Here is a 21,368-nt window from a genome sequence, read left to right on the forward strand (position 1 = left end):
TGCTCCCAAATCCACCACCTCAATTTTGGGATGATTCGTTGTCTATTCAGGTATTTATGTCCACAGATGCAGGGTACATCAAGTTAATTGTGGAGATTTAGCCTGCTGCTCCTGAGGCTGTACGGAGAAATTTTCCTTTCTCTTCTTTGTTTGTACATCTCCTGCGATTCAGCTTTGGATTTTGTCCTGCCTTTTCATGTAGGTCTCCCTCTGGTGTCTGTTCTTTGCCCAGACAGGAGGGGGTTAAAGGAGCGGCTGATTAGGGGGCTCTGGCTTACTCAGGCCAGGGGCAGGGAGGGGTATGGAATGCAGGGTGGGCCTGTGGTGCCGGAGTGATGTTGCAACAGCCTGCGGCGCACCATGTGTTCTCCTGGGAAAGTTGTCCCTGGATCACAGGACCCTTGCAGTGGCGGGCTGCACAGGCTCCTGGGAGGGGAGGTGTGGATAGTGACCTGTGCTTGCACACAGGTTTCTTGGTGGCTGCAGCAGCAGGCTTAGCATTTCATGCCCGTCTCTGGTGTCTGCATTGATAGCCATGGCTTGCGCCCCTTTCTGGAGCTCGTTGAGGCGGCACTCTGAATAGCCTCTTCTCGTGCCCCCTGAAACAATGGTCTCTTGACTCTTAGGCAGTTCCAGACTTTTTCCTGGACTCCATCCCAGTTAGCTGTGGCACACTAGCCCCCTTCAGGCTATGTTCATGTAGCCAACCCCAGTCCTGTCCCTGGGATCTGAACCCCGAAGCCGGAGCCTCAGCTTCTAGCCCCCACCTGCCCCAGGGGGTGAGCAGACAAGCCTCTCAGGCTGGTGAGTGCTGGTCGGCACTGATCCTCTGTAAGGGAGTCTCTCCACTTTGCCCTCTGCACCCCTGTTGCTGGGCTCTCCTCTGTGGCTCCAAAGCTTCCCCCCCACCCATCCCCCGTTTCCACCAGTGAAGGGACTTCCTAGTGTGTGGAAACTTTTCCTCCTTCACAGCTCCCTCCCAGAGGTTCAGGTCCCATCCCTATTCTTTTGTCTCTGTTTTTTCTTTTTTCTTTTGTCCTAGCCAGGTATGTGGGAAGTTTCTTGCCTTTTGGGAAGTCCAAGGTCTTCTGCCAGCGTTCAGTAGGTGTTCTGTAAGAATTGTTCCATATGTAGATGTATTTCTGATGTATTTGTGGGGAGGAAAGTGATCTCCACGTCTTACTCCTCTGCCATCTTGAAGGTCCTCTCAGACTATTTCTTCAACAAAGTCAGTTTTCTTCTCATGATAAAGGAGACTAGATTGAACACTCTAGACTGCCCATTGGACCCAATTTTGAAAGAGAATCTTGTGGGAGAATTGCCTTTACCCAGCTTTCATGTGCAGAAAAATAATGTTAAAAAAACCTTCTGGTTTTAAAATGAAATAAATACATGAAACATTCATCTTTCAGTTCAGATCTAACATGTTGAAATCTGCCTGGACCAAAATTTTATGGCTGAGCTACAGCCCCAGAAAATAACATTCTAAGTTTGAAGTTCTTCACCAACCTTCACATTGCAGCCCTATTTAAAGGAACATTTTAAGTCTATCATGAAGTGGCGTTTGAGTTGATGAAGTTTTTGCTAAAGGAGAAAAGAAGAAAGCAGGTATCAGGATTTGTGTTGTTTTGTTTTCATAACTTCCCATCTGGTGAAAACTAGAAGTGATCTCTCATAGAGAATGTAATATGAACATGTTGGGGGGATCTCAATTCTGCAATGTCCGAGGCCCCACCATGTGGAGGCCCCCTGCTCACACAGATGTTGCACCTTTAGCAGGGGTCCTATCCTGAAAGATTGCGTCAGATGAGGAGACCTCCATGAAAATGTACTTTCCTCCAATACACCAAGTGGAAGAGGTGGGGTCTGACCCAATTTATCCATTAGACACCCGAAATAGAGAGTTTGGGGCCTGTGAGTTTTTCATGAGTTTAAATAAAAATGTCTGATGTCTGATATCTGAAAGAAATAGCACCTCCAAAGGGCAAGAAGAAAACTTCAAAATGAATATATGCTAAGTTGAATGTTTATAAAGCTTTACATTATGTCAGCTGGCCTACTCAACATACAGACACATATACACAATACTATATTTATAATATGTATATATATATATATAATATGTGTATATATATGTACACACACACACACACACACATATATATATATATATATATATATATATATATATATATATATATGGCTTAAACCACAAGGAAAAAGTCAATAATTTATAACAAAACAAACTCAGAATTAGCTTTATAATCCTTAGCAGTTTCCTAAATGAAGCAATATAACTAGCATGGGGTATGGATACATTTTATTGTGATAAAGTATGCAAAGGTCCTCTGAAAACAAGACTGCCCAGATCCTCCAAAGGTTTAAAAGCTGCCCCTGCTGTATGAGCCCGAAAGGATAATGCCTCCCTCCCCCCAGGGAAAGAGTCCAAAGAAGGTCAGGCTACAGTTGCGCATTGCATACAAAATAAGCATGGTGAAATGTCACAAATTTCACAACCAAGGAGAGTTCTGAAACCACATAGTCAAGTTTATCCATGTATCTGGCAATTGGTCAGGGACTTCAGACTTAACAGAATGCAGCTCAATGCTTCATGCCTGTGGAAACTCATGCCAACTCTTAGAGTAATAAGCAGGCCTGGCAAGTGTAAAGTCATTTAATTGCCTTCCAGTTGTTTTGTGATTCTCTTTGGTGGAGTTAATTCCCTCGGACTCAACACAAAGATCAGAGACCTATGGAACACCTGTTAATTTTTAAAATCTTACAATAAAACAGATAAACCCACTACGTTAGATCTTTTTAAAAGATTGATTTAAACAAGCTTGGGAATAAATGAGTGAGTCTTAAGAAGAGATAATGTTGGGAGAGCAAAGGGATGAAGCATGGCTGCCAGTTGATCTGATCGTCTGTGAACAGACATTAGATGACCTTGCCTGAAAGTGATCAGGTACGTGGTTATGGTTTTCAGCATGGATGTGCCTGAGCACAGGACAAGCTTGGGGTGAGACTCAAAGCACACAGTCTCAGAGAGGAGCAGATCCAAAGGGTACTTTTCTAAGCAAGCTACTTCTGATGTTCTCAGTAATTCTGAGGTGTGGAGATACTTCTACCTTTCCTGGTATGTCCCATTATTTCTACATACAACTTTTAAATACATGAATGTAAAACAGAGACTATTTTCTCAACTACCCCATTTTGCATAATGTTAGGCATCAAAATTTAACATTTAAATTTATGTTAAATAACTAGATGTTTTACTCTCACCCTCAATTCCTGAGTCTTCAAGTTTGTGAAAAAAAATAAGATTTCTTTTTCTTTAGCATGTTTACAGATTCTTTGCATTATAACTGAAGGGAAATGACATTTGCCTTTACACTATAACTGAAGGGAAATGGCATTTGTAGGTATTTTCTTTAACTAGCTTTAGTGTGTAGTGGCTAAACATGCATTCAGTGGGTCCAGGTGGACAAGATTCAAATCCCACATCTGCCACTTACTGATGCTGTGATTTTGGGCAAGTAACATAAACTCTGTTCCTCCATTTACTGCTCTGTACAATGAGAAAGATAAAATGAAAATCAGCCTCAAGGGGTTGTTATGAGGATTAAACAAAAAACAGAATAAAATTTGTGAAGTGATTAGAACAGTGTCTAGCACACAATAAACAATTAGTAAATGTTAGATAATACTATTCATTCCTGAAGCGAGTGCTTATTATGTATCTAGCATTGTGCTAGAAAATGAGATACAAGGGGTAAGGGCAGTTTGGGGCATCTATGATTGGATCCATAACTAGTATCCCTCTTCACAGCCTGAGTTTTGAAACAATTGAGAAATAGTAAATGGAGAGCCAAAATGTTAGATTTATTATTGATAAAGTCTATATAAAAGAACCTATCTTAGAGTGAGACTGAAAATGGGCTACTAACTTCCAAACCCCTGTCTTAGCCTTGGCATAGAACCCCCTGGTAAAGTTTGAGTCTACAGCCCAGATTTCCTAATTTAGATTACTCCTTTCACTGGTCCAGGTGGGGAAGGGATGAGAGAGACCAAATCCCCAGGGTTTGTTTTGTTTGTAGCTTAGCTCCACCCAATTGACCCATGACTACTGCTATCAAACAGGTAAATGATTATACCTCAGAGAGAAGTAAAGGTAGAGCAAGAGACCAGAGCATGGAGACGAGGTCTTCCTATCTGCTAAATAAAGTGAAACAGTCTCTGTTAAATCATGTGAAATCAAGTAAAGACTGTTTGGCATGTCCCCAGAAAACAATGAGCAATGTCAAATGATACCTCCACTCTATAAAGAATTTTTATGACCATGGCCTCTAGTTTTCTTCACAATGACCCATAAACCAAATGGAAAGAAAGAAACTATCATTAATTGATACCACAATTTCTCAGGCAATGAGAGAATGCTTTATGTGCCTTCTCTTAGGTTGCCTCACCTGCTCAAGGTCAAGGAAGTAGGAATTAGGAATCCCCATCTGACTTTAGGCACAAGAGGGAGAGTAAGTTGTGCATGGCAAAACCCCACCCCACCCCATATGACTCTGAATTTGTGTACATGTGCTCTACAAGATAATTATCATAATTCACATTTGTTCGGTGCTAAAAAAAAAAGTAAAGGGTTTTATACAACTCCTTTAGATACACTAAATTCTTTGATCTTTAAGAGAACCCTTTGAAAGAGACTCAATAGTTCAACATATATTTTTTGAGTGCCTACTCTGTGTGGAGCACAGGGCTTGAGCTCTGGGCTATAATGACAAACAAAAGCAGACATGATCCCTTACCTCTGGAGAACTCTCAGTCTTGATGTGGGAGAGAGATGACATCAAGAGTTGTTCATCACTGTATTAAATGTAAAAGGGCAACTTGTCTGGGTCTATGAGGGTCTGGAGACATGTCTAGGGAACTGTAGGATGAGGGAATAGCTGGGGAGAGTTTTAGGCTGAAGGAGCAGTGTGTACCAAAGCCAGTGGCTAAAATCGTAGGTCATGGTCGAGGAAAGCCAGCAGGGCTGAAGAGCAGAGGAAAGAAAGGCAGCAGGTGTGGTTACCATCCATCCCACTTTACAGATGGAAAAGCAACGTCAGAGTAAGGCGTGGATCACCAATATCACCACAAGGGCATGGAGAAGCTGTACCCAGAAACTTATAGTTCACTCAAACTCTGTCACACTGATGTCTTCCCTCCCTGCTAAACTTGTCTTAGGGAGAAGAAAGAGATGGCAGGGGTGCTATTAGTTAGCTTGTAATTCCAGTGGGTGGGAAGCTCACAGGTGGATTGACTGCTTAATTATATCAACAAAGGCACCAAAAGTGTGTAGCTGGATCCAAACACTCTACCTACCAGCCACTCACAACTAAGGCACAATGGTGCCTTCTGAAATTCATGGTGCTAGTATTTCCCTTTGCAATTTCTTTTTCCATTCTTTTGTCAGGTAACTTCTTAAAACTTTTCAAAAACTGTGAGGAAACTTCACCTAACAGGAAAAACACAGACTGTGTGTGCTGGAAAAGCCAGGACACACACACGCACGCAGTAATCCCTTCATTTATCGCTACTTTGTCCTGTGACTTGGAGACATGCCCTAATTGCTGCCCCCAACCCTTAATCTCACCAAACCAGTGGTACTTAACAGACCTTAGTAGATGGCTGTGAGAATCTGATAAAGCTAAAGCTTTTGTCCCTTTCCTCCTCTCCAACCATGCACACAGGTACATCTCTTTGCTTGCATTGCTCAGGGGCTGTACATTCCATCAACCAGCCCGAGTCCCTCCTCCCTTCTCAGTGTTCTTTTAGACTTTCCCTGCCTCACTCCTTGATTTCTTTTTCAATGTCAGCCCCTCCTTACCTTAGGGGCTTCAAGAGGCAGAGGAACTGCAAAGAGCAGTTGTCTGAAGATATAGATCTTGCCTGTATAGCTTGTCTATGCCACTTATCAGCTCTGTGACCTTGGGTAAATCACCTGTTCTTTCTGAGCATTTGTTTTGTCTTTGGGATATCACCTATTGCTCAGATATTTTGTAAAGATTAAATGTGTTCAAACATTACAGTACATGATATATGGATGAAATTTGCAATTATTAATGGATATCTCTGAATCTCACATCCACTATCTATAAACTGAAGATGTTAAACCAGATGATCTTTGGTGCTTTCCAGGTCACAAGGTCGCTGATTTTTGGCCACTCCCCATCCCGTGGGCTCTCCATTGACTTATTCCCCCTCTATCTCCATCCCAGCCCCTTCCAAATGCAACAGACTTAGCTTAGGGCATTGCAAGGACCAACTCAGTTTATAGACTTGATGGGTTCTGGTAGTGCTTTCTTAGCAGCAAGACTCTAATGACGCATGCTGGGGAAAGAATATGAATTCTGAAACTGTAAGTGTTAAGCCCCAAAGGGAGAATGTGTCTTTCTGAGTCATAAAGCTGGAGAAAGAGGTAACCTTTCAGGAGTTGGATCATAGGAGAGTAGACTGAAGGTGGATTTGAAAGTATTGAACACCCCTTTGGGATTTGCTCCCAAATCCCTTCACTGGCCTGCTGGACGATTTTCAGCCTAGGATTTGGGTTTCATCAGCATCACTGAGGACTCATTTGGGCCTCCTTATCATTGTGCAAAGAAATGAGCATCTCATAGGGAGGCAGGGCATTGCAAGGGAAAGTGAATCAGCTTCAGAGCCAGGGGAACTAGGGCTCCGTCCATCCCAGCTCTGCCACTTACCTGCTGTGTGGACTTTGGCAGATGACTCAACCTTTGAAGTCATCACTTTCCTAATTATTACATTTGAGAATAATATTAGATATTTCTTAGAGTTGCGTTGAAGTTTATGTGATAGACTGGCACCAATATTTGTTCACAAAAATTGTGCAAGATAGAAAGATAGGCTTTGTATAACTTGGTATGGTTTTAGCTGCATCCAAAATTAAACAATTAGCAAACAAGAGAAAGCAGTATGATAGAATGGTTACATGAATGGCCATTGCCTACATTCAAATCCGACTTCTACCATTTACTAGCAGTCACCTTGGGCAGGTTTATTAACCTCTCTGTCTTGTTGTTTTCATCTGTGAAATAGATTTAGCAATAACTATAGTTGTGAGAATTAGATGAGTTAATTTATGTAGAACAGTGCCTGACATATGGAAAGTATGGTATGTGATACCCATTTTTCACAGGTCTCACATAGCAAGAAGATGAAAGTAGGCAGATTCAGCATTTGAATTGTCAGCCCCAGCAATATCAAGAGTATGGGTCGGCCTTGTTGAAATTCCTTGTCTTTCTCTTCATGGTTATAAAATAGCTGCTGCTACAGCTTCAAGCTTCAAGGATTCATATAACACAACTCAAAGTGGGAGAAGAAGGGGTGATGGCCCAGGGGCTTTCTCCTGAGTCAGCTGTTTATTTTTATCCCCAGAAATTCTAGACTTCCCCTTATTTCTCATTGACCAGAATTGGGTCCTTGGCAAACATGAATGAGATCTATGCCGTAAACCAATCATGATTTACCCTCTGGGCTTAGGCAAATTACTTCTGAATCAAATGAAAATACTGTTAGCAAGGAAAAGGCTGAATGTTTGTTTGATAGTCAGCTAACAGTATTGTTGCACCTTTATTTTAGAAATAATGACACAAAACTCAGAGAGGTAAAGTGACTTAGCCAAAGCCACATGGCCTGGAGGTGTCAGATTCTAGATGGGGGCATAGATTTTCTGACCCCAAGTTGCTTTTTATTTCTTTGTTAACTAGAAAGACCTATAAATACATAGTGGGGCTCCCAATCTGTGTGTTCAGTGCCCAAGGCTTAAGTAGCCCTCTTGGTTGGGCAGACAAGGAGTGGTCACTGTGGCTTTGTCCTGAGACCAGCGGGGCTCTGTAGGTTGCTTGGCAAATAAGCCTTGGCCCCAGGGGAGCCCTCAGTTCTAATGTAGCTGCCCTGACATCCAGCAAAATATCTTTGCAATGAGCAAAACCTCTTCCAGTTCTCAGATGTTTTAAGACACCAAATGCATTTTGCATTTGTTCTCCCTTGAATATTTACCATCATGTTTTATTTAAGGGAAATGACTTTCATAAATTTCTGACTCATTTGAGCTTTATATCTTTGTAATATTCTTTAAGAGCCAATTCGTGTCCAATAAGGCTTTTCACCCTGTTTAATGACTTTTAAAAATTCTCTTTTCTTGTGATCAAAACTGTATAAGCCAATTGGAATGTCAAAGGGTTCAAGTTCAGAGTGCTCAAATCATGAATTCTTAGAGAATTTTAAGTTGGTAAAATGAGTTCTGCTCATCTGTATTCAACTCTGAGTCTTAAGCAAGTAGCCCAGTGTAGGCTCACTGTGGGCACCATCTGAGGTTTAAAGAACTGGACTTTTCAATGAATATTTAAAAACAATGTAGGCACATCCTGCCTTATACATATCTAACTTGTCCTAAGCAGAGAACCTGGGCTTTTGCTTTTAATTCTGAGCAACTAAGAAGGAAGAAAGGAAAACTAACTATACTAATTTTTATTATGCCGGATTTCAACTTGAACTCATTTAATATCTGTAACAGATATTAAATGGTGATAGATATTATCTCCATTTTACTAATGAGGATACTCAGTCTCAGAGAGGTTAAGTAAGTTGACTAAAGTCACACAGCTAGGAAATGGCAGAGAAGGTTGTCAGGTCTTCTGAACCCAAGTTTCATGGCCTCCTGAAGTTCATTTCTTTCTGTGTCCTCCTTGATCTGTAAGCTCCAAGTAAGTTATGGCTGAGGGCTCCCTTCTAGGCAGTATGTCAGGAACTTGACATGAGCACATTACCTCACTTAATCTTTGCTTTAACCACCTTTCACAGCTTAAGAAATGAAGTCTCTGAAATGTAAATAACCTGTCCCAAGTTACAGAGCAGAGCCGGGTAGGCTTGGGTTTGAATCCTGGCTTCACTACTATATTAGTTTCCTGAGGCTGCTATAATGAATGAACATAAGCTGGTGGCTTAAAAGATCAGAACTTATTCTCTCAAACTTCTCTGGAGGCCAGAAGTCTGAAATCAAGGAGTCAGCAGGTCTGTACGCCCTCTGGAGCCTCTAGGGGAGAATCCTGTCCTTGCCTCATCCTGCCTCTGGCTGCTGTTGGCATCCCTTGGCTTGTGGCCACTTCTCTTTCTGCTCCATCTTACATTGCCTTCTCCTCTGTGTGTCTTTTATAAGGACACTTATCACTTGGTTCTAGGACCCACCCAGATCGTCCCGGAGATCCCCTCTTCTCAAGGTCCTGGACGTAATCACACCTGCAAACACCCTTTTCCAAACGAGGGCACATTTGCAGGTTCTGTATGTTAGATCATGGACCTTTTCCTTTTTTTTTTTTTTGTGGGAACCACTTAATAGCTGATGACTATATAATCTAAATCCTTCAACTGCCTCTGTAGAATGATAATGTCACCAGTCTTTATCCCACAACATTGCTGTGACAGATAAACAGCAGATATTAATCTTTCAAGTTTTTTCAGCACCCAGAGTCCATTCGGTTCACAGAATCTTCATTACATATCACATCCAAGGCCACAATAACAGGCTTTTACAGCTCTACAGACACACAGGCAGGTAAAAGCCATCTTTTATTATGCAAATTAAGTGAATTAATACTTTGCAGGTAAAGATTTACTCCCCAACTTTGACCCTGAGAGCACCCCTGTCTTTTATTCTTCCCCAACCCCTCCACCTCCTAGAAGCTCAGTGGTTGCTATTCAGAAGGTGTTTCCCCCCAGAAGCAGTCTTTTGCCCCATGACTTGAAAGAGGACAAAGGCTTTTCAGAACCACTCTGAGGTTAATCCACAAATAAATGTCCCTGACTTACATCACCACCCTAAACCTGCAGATTAGCCTTGCGTGTGTGGGGTAGTATGTGGGTTCAGCCCAAACTACCAGGACATTTTTGCTTTACAAACTTTGGAAACAAAATATTTTTCTAAGAAGGGTGAATCTTAGCGTTGGTGGGTCATTGTGTGTCACCTCTGTAGCCCAGGAAACCCAGCTCCAGAGCAGCACAAATTGCCCCGACCTCTTCAATCCCCTTCCTTCGTTCTCTTTTCTTCCTTCTTTTGTTCCCTGTTTTCTTTATCTTTCATCAGACCCATAGAAACACTCCATCACATTCCAGGACCTGGATTAGGTCCAGGGGCTACATGATATGGGCTCAGAATCTAGAGGAGCGGAGAGGTCACCTTCTGATATTCCATAACAGAGGATGTAGTGTGTTCTGAGGCAATGCACTCTTTTGGAATATTGGTCACATCTGGGGGCAAAGAAGGAGGATTGCGACTGTCTCACAGAGGGTGTGGTGTTTCAGTTTGATCTTGAAAAATCAAGAGTGCAGGCCAGGCAGAGGGAATGGTACATGCAAAGTTTCAAAGGCAAAATGCCCATTTCAAGGACTGGTGTGTCCTTTGATATGATCAGAGTATAAGATCAAGCAGGGACCAGGACCCGGGGGAAAGACCAAGCATGCCACGCTGAAGTCAGAGGTTGTCACTGGAGGGTCTGAAGCCAGAGACTGTTAGGGTCAGATCCAGGTTCTAGAAGGATTTCTCAAGCTTTAATGGAGTGAGTGGATCTGAACTGGCCTAGAATCAAGGACACCAGTGATGATGCTTTGACTAGTTTATGCTCTGACTATATGCCAGGCATCATTCTAAGCACTGTCAATACGTATTCACTACTCTAACCCCTACAACAATCTTAGGAGGAAGGTATTCCTTCATCTTGCAAAGAGAGAATAAGGAGGTCACCCAGCTAATGAATGGCAGAGCTGGGATTTGAACCTGGAGGGCTGGCTGAAGAAAACTAAGATCCAGAGTAGGTCCATGACAGTGGGAGTGGAAAAGAAGAGGTGGAAATTCTAGGACTTGGAGCCTGATTGGTGTGAAGGGGTGAGGGAGGCAATGGGGGCCTCGATCCCACCCAGGTTTTAGGCTTGGTTGTATAATCTGCTCTTCCCTCACACCCATCCTCCCCTACATTCTGTCACCTAAGTGCTCATACAACCAATGTCCCCAGGCCTGACCTCTTCCAGCAGGCCCCTTAAATTCGAAGGGGTGTCAATGCTGTAGTTTTTGTAATGGTTTAATATCCAGACTGATCTGGATTACTGGATTTGTGTCTCTACTTCCCCCTTTTTAGTTCCCTGCTATTCAGGATGTGATTGATGGACCAGCAGTATCACCTTGTTAGAAATTCAGAATCTCAGGCCCCACTCCTGATTTTCTTAATCAGAATCTGCATTTTACTTGTTGATTCTGACATATACAAGTTGATTCCGAGGTGCATTAATTAACAGTGAGAGGCACTGTTCATCCCATAAAACTTTGAGCAAATTAGGTAACTTGTCTCAATCTCAGTTTCTTCATCTGTAAAATGGGGGTTTAATACTATCTTCCTCATAGGGTTATTTGGAAGAACACATATTAAGAGTTTAGTTCAGGAACATAGAGCAAACCTCAAAAAATATTACATATTATTATCGTTACTTAGTTCTGATGAGGAGATTGACTTTTGTATGCCAACTTACAGGTTACAAAGCACAAAATCATGATTGGAGTTGGTTATTACAACAATCTTGCGAAGCAGATGAGGAAACCAAGGCTCTGAGAAATGGCATGATGGGCCCAGAGCTAGAATTTAAAGTTAAAGCACTAGTGCTCCATAGTGGGGAAGGGAAAATAAAAAGATAAATCTATCAAACTCATGTTTTAAGTCAGAAAACTTCTGGAGGACTTCTATACAGACAGCCTACCAGTATATCAGATCTGAAGACACCCAGGAATCTTTACTGATGTCTTTGCTCCTACAGACCCATCTCCATCCTATCTCTCCTCCTCTGTGCCTCAAAAGGCTGACCTGTATGGACCACATCAATGGGTTCCCCAGCCCTCTAAGTTCTGGGTGAGTGTCTCCAACATGGAGCCCTGGCAGAAATTGGTGGATGAGAAGTGAGTGATGATGGGGTATTTATTCCCTGAACTCATTTCTTACAGAAATCTTGCTGCAACTATTAAGCCACTGTCAAAGGGTCCTCTCTAAACAGTTACTTACCCTTTCTATGGTCTAGTACCTGTCCTTTCAGACCTAGTGTTGGTGACAGCTGTCTACTGTGCAAGACCTGGGTACTCTACCAGCCCCCCTTATGCTTTACCCTCACCCATCCCTCACCTAATAAATCTTTCTACTATGGCCTATTATGAGTCATCTATTTCCTACCCTAACTGATGGGGTGGCAATGGAGGGCACCTTCATTTTACAGAAGGAAAGCTGAGTCTCAGAGAAGGAAGTGATGTGTCCATTATCACATGGCTGGTTAATAATGGAGCCAAGCCTAGAGTCCATGGTCCCAGTTAATATTTTCTTATTGTCTGGTGTTCTCTTTACCTAATTTCCCCCTTCATCTTATTTGTACAGGCCTCTCCCAGGGCTTCATAGTTCATTTGATAATCCTCGATTTGTATTCTGTTCCTCAAAGAGGGTCCCAAATTGCAAAGTCTCAAACCCCACACAACCAGGAACCTTCCCTCTGCCTCAGGAAAGAAGTGTAGGCATACATTTGACTTGACCATGCATCTTAGCCATAAGTTAAAATAGAAGGCTGGGGATTCATTCAGGAGGGTCCAGCACTAGAAAACCCAGTAACCACTCTTTTTTAAAAAAATTATTTATTTATTTATTTATTTATTTATTTATGGCTGTGTTGGGTCTTTGTTTCTGTGCGAGGGCTTTCTCTAGTTGCGTCAAGCGGGGCCCACTCTTCATCGCGGTGTGCGGGCCTCTCACTATCGTGGCCTCGTTTGTTACAGAGCACAGGCTCCAGACGCGCAGGCTCAGTAGTTGTGGCTCACGGGCCTAGTTGCTCCGCGGCATGTGGGATCTTCCCAGACCAGGGCTCGAAACAGTGTCCGCTGCATTGTCAGGCAGATTCTCAACCATTGCGCCACCAGGGAAGCCGCGTAGCCACTCTTACTAACTTCTCCCTTGGCTTCTGGGACCAGCCTGCCTGCTCCTCCCCCTCGCTCGTGTCCCATGTGGTACTTTTTCTCTTCCTGGCCACTGTGGATGGTGACATAGCTCCTCCTTCTACTATCACGATGGGACTGTTTAAAAGCATCTACATACTACATAACACTGATCTTTGCTGATGTGCAAGTGGAGTCAGATCTCCTCTTTCCTGGATCCTTTCCTGTATCCCTCACTGATCCATATCTTACATATTCTTCTGGGAATGGACTCTAGAATTACGCGCCAGGGTTTCCACAGTCTTAGCCATTTAGCTCCCTCTTCTTGTTCAGAAAGATTCCTGGGGCAGGACAATGATGCCCAGGGCGGCTAGAGCAGCCACATTGTACCATGACCATAAGCTGACCTTGACAGGAAGGTCACCCACAGTGTGGCCACATAATTGCAAGGATAACTGCCCTTCACCAAAGATTCATAGGGGTTTAGTCTCCTTTTATGCTTTACTCTTCCTCAAACACCATGTTCTGCCCAACTCTGTGTCCCTATATCTTGGGTGCCCTCTACCTAGAGCACCTTCTTCTGCAGTCCCTGACTGCCAAGTAAATAAAAATGCCACTGCTTCCCTGAAGCCTTTAAAGATCAATCCAAGTAGAAATAAATCTTCTCCACTTCTGAGAACTCACTTACATAAAATAACATACCTGGTGCCTTATATAAAAAAACAAAATGTGCATATTGCTTTCACATATATTAAAGCCTTGGATTTTGACTTTAGTAGATAAATATTATTATACTCATTTTATACTCATCTTATAGATGAGGAAACTCAAGGGCCACAAGTATTAGTGATTTTCTCCAAGATCATTCAGCTAGTAAATGGTGTCACTGACAGTAGAATGATACAATCATCCTTAATCATAGACCTTGCTGTAGAGCAATGGAAGGAGAATGTGAGAAGTTTGGGATGGGGCATTTCTGGAACTCTGCTACACTATCCCACTCATTAATGATGTGATCTATGGTCTTCCCCTAGAGATAATGGACTTTTGCAATATAATTTAGTAGAAAGAATGAGGTATAAAAACTCACGCAGTCCTGGGCTCAAATCTGGGTTCGCCGTTTACCAGCTAAGCAAGTGACAACATCTCTGAGCCTATTTCCTTCTCTGTATATTGGGGTTTTAGTATCAATGGCATAGACTGTGAGTTTTCTCCAGTATATACACACTATATATATATATATATATATATATATATATATATATAGTTTCTGACACATGGTAGACACCAAATGACACTAATAGTAGTTATTAGTACTGTAACACCTAGTTTTGTACGTATTACATATTCAGTAAATTATTTAGAATCATATTAAAAAATTCATCTTCCAGGGTAAATTTGGCTAAAAAGCTTTCTTAGGTTGTCCTTCACAGACAGACTGAAAGATAATCCAGCCTTGGTCAGTATAAGTTCTACCCTGGGTGGCCGAGGCTGGGTCTGTGACAGGCCAGCTTCTAGGACTGGTCTGTATTAGAGGTGGTTTTGATTCCTTTCTCCATCCTGATTAGCTAGATATGGGAACAAAAGGCTGGGGTTCAAAACCCCAGCTCATCATGTTCTTCATGGTCATACAGGTAATTCTGGAGAAGCTGATTACTCAGATCAGCCTAGAAGAGAAAAACTGAGGTCACCTAGCCTTGAATGGGGGTGAATGGATTGGAAGGTGGAGACAGCAATTATATGAGTCTGGTTCATAAAAGCCTTAAAGGTGAATCCCTTTTAGTGCATAGATCCTACCTCCTCAGAAAGAAGGCATGCAAAATTCATTATTCAAAGATCTCACTCTGATTTGTTCTACTAATATTCAATTATTGCAGGCTGCTGGAAGGATGGAACGTGGACTAAATATTTATGGAAAACCCACCTTGTGTCAAGCCCTTTCTATATGGTATTTCTTTAATCTATTCCTCATAGCATCATTGTAAATTTAGTATTATTGTCTCTATATTAGAGATTGGAAGAATGGAAGCCAGGAGTGGTAAGAAATTTGCCCAAGGTCACAGAATCAGCAAATAGCAGAACTGGGATTCACACCAAGTTCTGATTTTAAATTCTAGGCTCTTTAAAAATAAAGTCTTTATAAAGCCTTGCAAATGAGACCAGATTTTAGAAACTATCTTCTTTCCTCCTTGAGTAAGCTGGAATTTCTACCATTCCTATGACTGAGATGGAAAAGGTTGGTATTCTGATCTTCTCCCATCCCTGAAGGCGAAAAGGTTAGTATTCTGATCTTCTCCCATCCCTGAAGGCCCTGGCTCTACCCATTCTTTTAGCCCCAATAAATTCTAGATCCTTAGCAAAGCTACCCACCCTGAATTGGATGGTCAAATGGGCCTGTGGCAAGGTTGGTTTTCAGGAAGCACATCCTGCCCATTATCCTATCCTAGCTTTAGTAAGAACATCACAACTGCTGCATAAGGACAATCCACAGCATGGCCTCTCACCACCCTCCTGCTCCAGGCAAGGGAAGGTGCCATTAGGTAGTAAAATGTCTTACTGACGGCTTGTGAATAAAGCCAGGTTAGTTCTCCCAAGGACATATGATGCAAACTACCTGTTGAACAAGTTGTTTTTTTTTTTTTTTCAGAAAGAAAATCTTGTAACTGGTAACTTCTGAAAGGCTGAAAGTCTGTTTCTGAACCTATGCCTGAAAACAGAGCATATGAGTTCTCTTGATGAACTCATCCTGAAGTGTCTACTACAATTTATTTGGGGGCAATGTGGTAGATTGCAAAAATGGGTGCCATTTTCTCCTCTCACCATATCCATGTTCTTTGGCTCTTTAAGAGGTACAATCTTTTCCCCCAGCGTTTGGATCTGGGCTGGCTTGGAATGTGCCTTGGACAATGAATGTGGCAGAAGTTATGAAGAGCCAGATCTAGGCTTTTGCTCACTCTCTTTTGAGACCTTGCCTGGTCCTGTGTAAACAAGCTGGGGCTAGCCTGATGGAGGATGAGAAACTGTGCAGAGCAGAGACCAACCCCTGCAACTGAGGCCGTCCCAGATCAGGAGAACTGCCAGCCTGCAGCTGAACTGGAGACTCATGAACCACATTTAACTGCTATTATTTTAAGCCTGAGCTTAAACATTGATAAAATATTTACAGTGATACAATCACTGTAAAACTAATTAAAGCAATGATAAAATAATCACTGAGATTTGGGGTGACTGTTTATGAAGCAATAGCTGATACAATGAAAACAGTTTTCAACTAGATAATCCTTGCCAAGCATGCTGTCCAGTGCCAGGAACTGTACCAGGGCCTTGCATACTTTTTCTCCTTTCATCTCCACATCCATAAAAGCTAACATTTTGTTGAATATTTATGTGGTACCATATACTGTGCTTTATACGTCATAAAAATTTAATCCTTATATCTATCATATGAGATATATCTTATTATATGATCTTTACAGGTAAAGAAACAGATTCTCAGGGAGGTTAGGTGAATCAGCTAAGCCTAAGGTTACCAGCTGAAAAGTGGCAGAGCTGAGATTTGACCTCAGGTCTGATCTGCAACCTATACCAGCATTTTCCACCCCTGGGGCCTCCACTTCCCTAACCAGCTTTCAAGAAAGATAATTGTATGCCTTATTTTTAGAAAAGAGTTTCAGGGAGGTAAATAACTTCTCTAAGAACACCCAATTAATAAACGGAAGAGTCGGCTTTTGAACCTAGGACACACGGACTCCAAACCTGAATTCACTCAGGTTCATTATTAAGAAATGTTTCCTAAATGGAGAAGAAAGCACTTATATCTGTGCTAGGACCATGTTCTTTGTTTTAAAACATGTTCTGTTTTGAATGTGTTTTAAAAGTCATGTTTTGCAAGCCTCAAATTGTAACAGAAAGCAGGTTGTAAAGGAACTGGTGAGAATTATTGTCCAGAAAAACCAGCTGGGAAGCATTTCAGTGTCAATCTTATTATTGCTTTTAAATTAGCAGTGACTTCAAAAGCCTTTGAAGTGGCTGGCAGGGAATGCCTGGATTGGGGAAAACAATCACTAGAGGGTATTCTCAGCAGGCATGTGCTTTATAAACGTTCATCCTTGTTAGGCCTTGGCACTGAGAATGGTTGGAAAGGAGGTAGAGGGATCTTAGCAGGAAGATTCTAGCTGACATGGATTGCCAGGAAGACCCAATTAGGCTGTCCTTCTCAGTAGCAAAAACCGAAGCAGAGAGAATAAATTATTTGTGGCAGTGACCAAAGCTGCTGACAACTTCAGAGACCACCCATGAGGTCTTTCCATATCAAGCTGACTAGAAAGCCATGAGAGGCAGTAACCCCAGAGGCCTGATGCATTCCAATGTGAGAGTAGAACAAAGTTAAATTAAAAGGTGGTTCATAACGCCTGAAGAATATATGTTACGTTATCCCTGCCTCCTACTCTGAATCTCTATCTAAAGACTTCCAATGATCATCCTCCAAGACTGGGTTCAGAGTCACCCCTCTGAAACCTCTGATGTGTCCTGGGACTTCTATCCAAATAGAACTCACCCATCTCTCCATATCTCCATCCATCCATCAATCCATCCATCCATCCATCCACCCATCCAGCATTTGGTGACTTCTTACATTGTGCCTGATGTTACCAGATCTTGGGGATACCACTGATCTTAAAGGAGGCAAGGTTCCCCTCATCCTCATGATACTTAAGTCTTGGGAATGGTGTAGAGACTACCTAATGGGTATGTGCCTGGAGCACCAACAAAGAAAGGACACTAAGAAATTGTTTGGAAATAATTTGATTTTACACATACATAACTATGTTATCAACATAGGAAAAGATCACAACTGGTTTGAACTTCCTTACATGTAGTTTAGGAGTGTTTTTATATTGAATTATATTTCAGAAGAAAAGGAACCACGATCTTTCCAAGTCTCAGTATCTCGAAATGTCCTTCATCCGAGTATAAAGGAGAACATAAGTAGTTATGCTATGTGCTCTGATAAGCAATGTTTGTGAGCTGTGAAAGAAATTAGGAGAAGTGTTTAATCAGCCTTGAAGCTGGTGTGTGTGTGTGTGTATGCTTGTATACATATTGGAGGATGATCAGAGAAGCCCACTGGAGAAAAAGTTAAACGTTCCTCCCTGTCTGCTCTCATAGCTCCTGGGTCATGCCTCTATTCTAGCTCCTGCTTTAATTAATCACCTATATGCCCATTTCTAGCAGATGCTGATGGAACCCACTTGTAGCAGCCACTATCCTAGTGCACGAACATAGTGTCCTACTACAGGCACCTGCAACTTTCCACCTGAGCAGTTTTTCTGCATCCACAGGCAAGGAAAACCAGAAGTACAAGAGGGTTAAGGGTCCCTGGGAGCAGCCCTCACCTTAACCAGTGATGGATGAGAGTTAGGTGATAAATAACCCACCTTCATCACCCCTTGGCAAGATCTCTAAGGAGACAAGTTCTTCAATACATCCAAGAGTTCTCATACAGGGCCGAGCCCCAGCATGATAACACAGACTTTATTACTTTCCTTCTCTGCCCAGCCTCACTCCCCCATTCATCTACCAGTTGTCCTGGGATTGCCTCCAAATAAACTTCTTGCACATCATCCTGTTCTCAGAGTTTGCTTCTAGGAGAATCAAAGCTAATCAGTGATTCTCCTCTCAGTGAAGGGCTGAGTCTAGCACAAAGACTGGTAGACACTTGGACTTTGTAAATGTTGAACAAATGAATTAGTGAATAAACAAATGAATACCGAAGTGTGAGTGACTGATCACACTTCCACCTTATTTTTTTTTTTTTAATGAAATCCAAATAATTCTCTAAATAATGGCATTTTGGAGGAGAAAATTACAATCTGTTTGGGAAGTAACTAACAGGTGATTTGGCCTCTAGGGAACAGGAGACACCAAGGCTGGTCTTGGAGGGAAAAATGAAGCTTCTACTTTCCTACATTTGGATATCCTCCCCTGTGGTACCTACAAAGACACCAATAACAGTCTGCCTTCTCTTTGTGGCAGTTTTGGTCAGATTCAAAGAGTTCTTGGAGAATGTATTCTCACGATAAAGATCCTAAGGAGACCTGACAAATGCTAGGTAATTCTCATAAAATTGGTGACATTCATTGATTTGTTTATTCAATTCATTTGTTTGTAAATTTATTTATTCAATAATTAACTTATTCATTATTTTGTGCTTTCATTAATTGAATCATTCCCTCCCTCCCTTGCTGACTCAAAAAAACTTTTCTTCAGAGGATCTAGTAATTAAACTCATGGTCTCTAGAGATTAAATGCCTAGATTGGCATCCTGGCTGTGTGACCTTGGGCAAGTTACTTACCCTCTCTGTGCTCCAATCTCTTCATGTGTAAAATGAAGATAAATTGTATCCCTTGCTGAGAAGGTTAAGTGATTAGAAAGTGCTTACAACAATGCCCACACGAAGTCTTCATCACAGCAGTAATCACCATTATCCTGCTTTGTGGATTGTCAGTCTCTGCTGGGTATTGTTCACTCTTCATACTTTTTCTGTTTCACTTTCTTTCTCCTATTTCTAGTTTTCCTTTCTGCAACACAGAGGCCACATCAACCGTGGGAGAACTTAGCCTTCCAACTTCCTAATCAGTTCTGAAATTTTGCCTGACACATCTCCCTCCTGACTAAGAATCAAAAACACTGCAAAATGGGCAGTGTGTCTGTGCAACCTTTTCAACCTCCTTTGGGAGCTGCTCTCCCCTGGCCTTCCAGCTGCTCTTTAACTGTTCGAGTCTCCTTCCCCTTCTCTGATTTCCAATGGTTTCTGCTTCACTTTTGCTCCTTCTGTAAAACTCAGTCCTTTCTGCTGGGCGTGAGGGGAATCAACCAAGCAAAACAGTTGACACAAAGGTGTGAACGAGGCAGCAGCTTCCAAGGAGGAGTTCATCTTGGAGGCTCTACAGTTCAGACTGTGCTTTTCTCCTTTCTTCTCTTACAACAACCCTACCTTAGCCTCCACTCTGACACCTAATTAGATTAGTACCAGTTTAGCTGCCCCTCCCTTGTCTTTTTCTCACTTTGGTTCTGGAATAGCCAAGGGTCAGGTCGGCTTAGGGTGGGGAGAAGAGAGGGCAGCTAGCTCCCTGCAGCCAGCTCTGGGTTGATCAAAAGGAGACAGGACCCGGGTTTGCTGGGAATGGAAAATAGAATGTGTGCAGAAGGGAAGGGTGTTTTCCACAATAGCAGGAACCGTGGTCCTGCAGTTCATATTTCTTTAACCCCTTACAGTCCAATTAGCAAGTAGAAAGAGCTTCCAACTACAAAGTAACACACTATGATTCATAGAAATTGTAGGGTGATCTACGGGCATGTAGACTATGTGGATGGTGGTAGCTCAACTTTATTGACAGGCATTCTGGTCCCCAAATGCCTGGGTGGAATCTCTATTCTGTTATTAACTGGTTGAGTGAAGTTGGATAAGTTAATGTGCCTTGGGATTTACATATGTAAAATGAAGACAGTAACAAAGTACACATGCCCTAGGGTTATTGGCCAAATAGATCCATCCACATATGGCATTAGAGTAGTAACGATGCCTCATAGCTATTAAGCACTTACTGGGTGCCAGACACTTCTCTGAGAACTTCTGTTCACAGGCCTAGATATTAACTAGGTGCTGGTATCAGTTTGGCAAGACGTGACAGTAAAAACCTAAAATACCAGTAGCTTACATAAGGTAGAAGTTTACTTATCTCCTATATAAAAGAAGTCCAGAGGTAAGAAACCCAGGGTGGGTGTGGCTACTCTGTGGTCATCAGAGGCTTAGGCTCCTTCTACTTCATCATTCAAATGCTAGTTTCTATCCTCAAGGTCACCTCATGTTCCTTGGAACTCTAACCATCGTGTCCATATCTCACGCAGTAGGAAGATGAAGAGGCATTTGGGGGTAAAGATGTACCTTCCAGGTGAGTTAGCTCTCCTTCAGGAGTTTTCCCAGAGATCCCACATGCTACTTAACCTCCCATCTTATTGGACAGAACCTGGTCACTTTGTCCACCCAACTGCAAGGAAGTCTGGGGAATGTATCCTTTTATATGGGTGGGTCACCACCTTGAATAAATTGGGGTCTTCTACTAAGGCAAAAGGGAACAGCAGATATGGGTAGGCATCAAACATTCCCTGTCAGTTTATCTTTTTAGCTCCCAACATCCAAACCTGCCTTTTTCCCTATGTAGATCATAACCCCTAGGTACCATACTGTGTTGGAAGTCTAGGATCTCGGAAGATATGCAGTTCTCTCCACCAGAACTGATGGAGTCTCCTTGAACCCCAGTGACCCATAAACTGGGACAA

The sequence above is a fragment of the Balaenoptera musculus genome, chromosome 5, assembly GCF_009873245.2.
Source record: "Balaenoptera musculus isolate JJ_BM4_2016_0621 chromosome 5, mBalMus1.pri.v3, whole genome shotgun sequence".
NCBI lineage: Eukaryota > Metazoa > Chordata > Mammalia > Artiodactyla > Balaenopteridae > Balaenoptera > Balaenoptera musculus.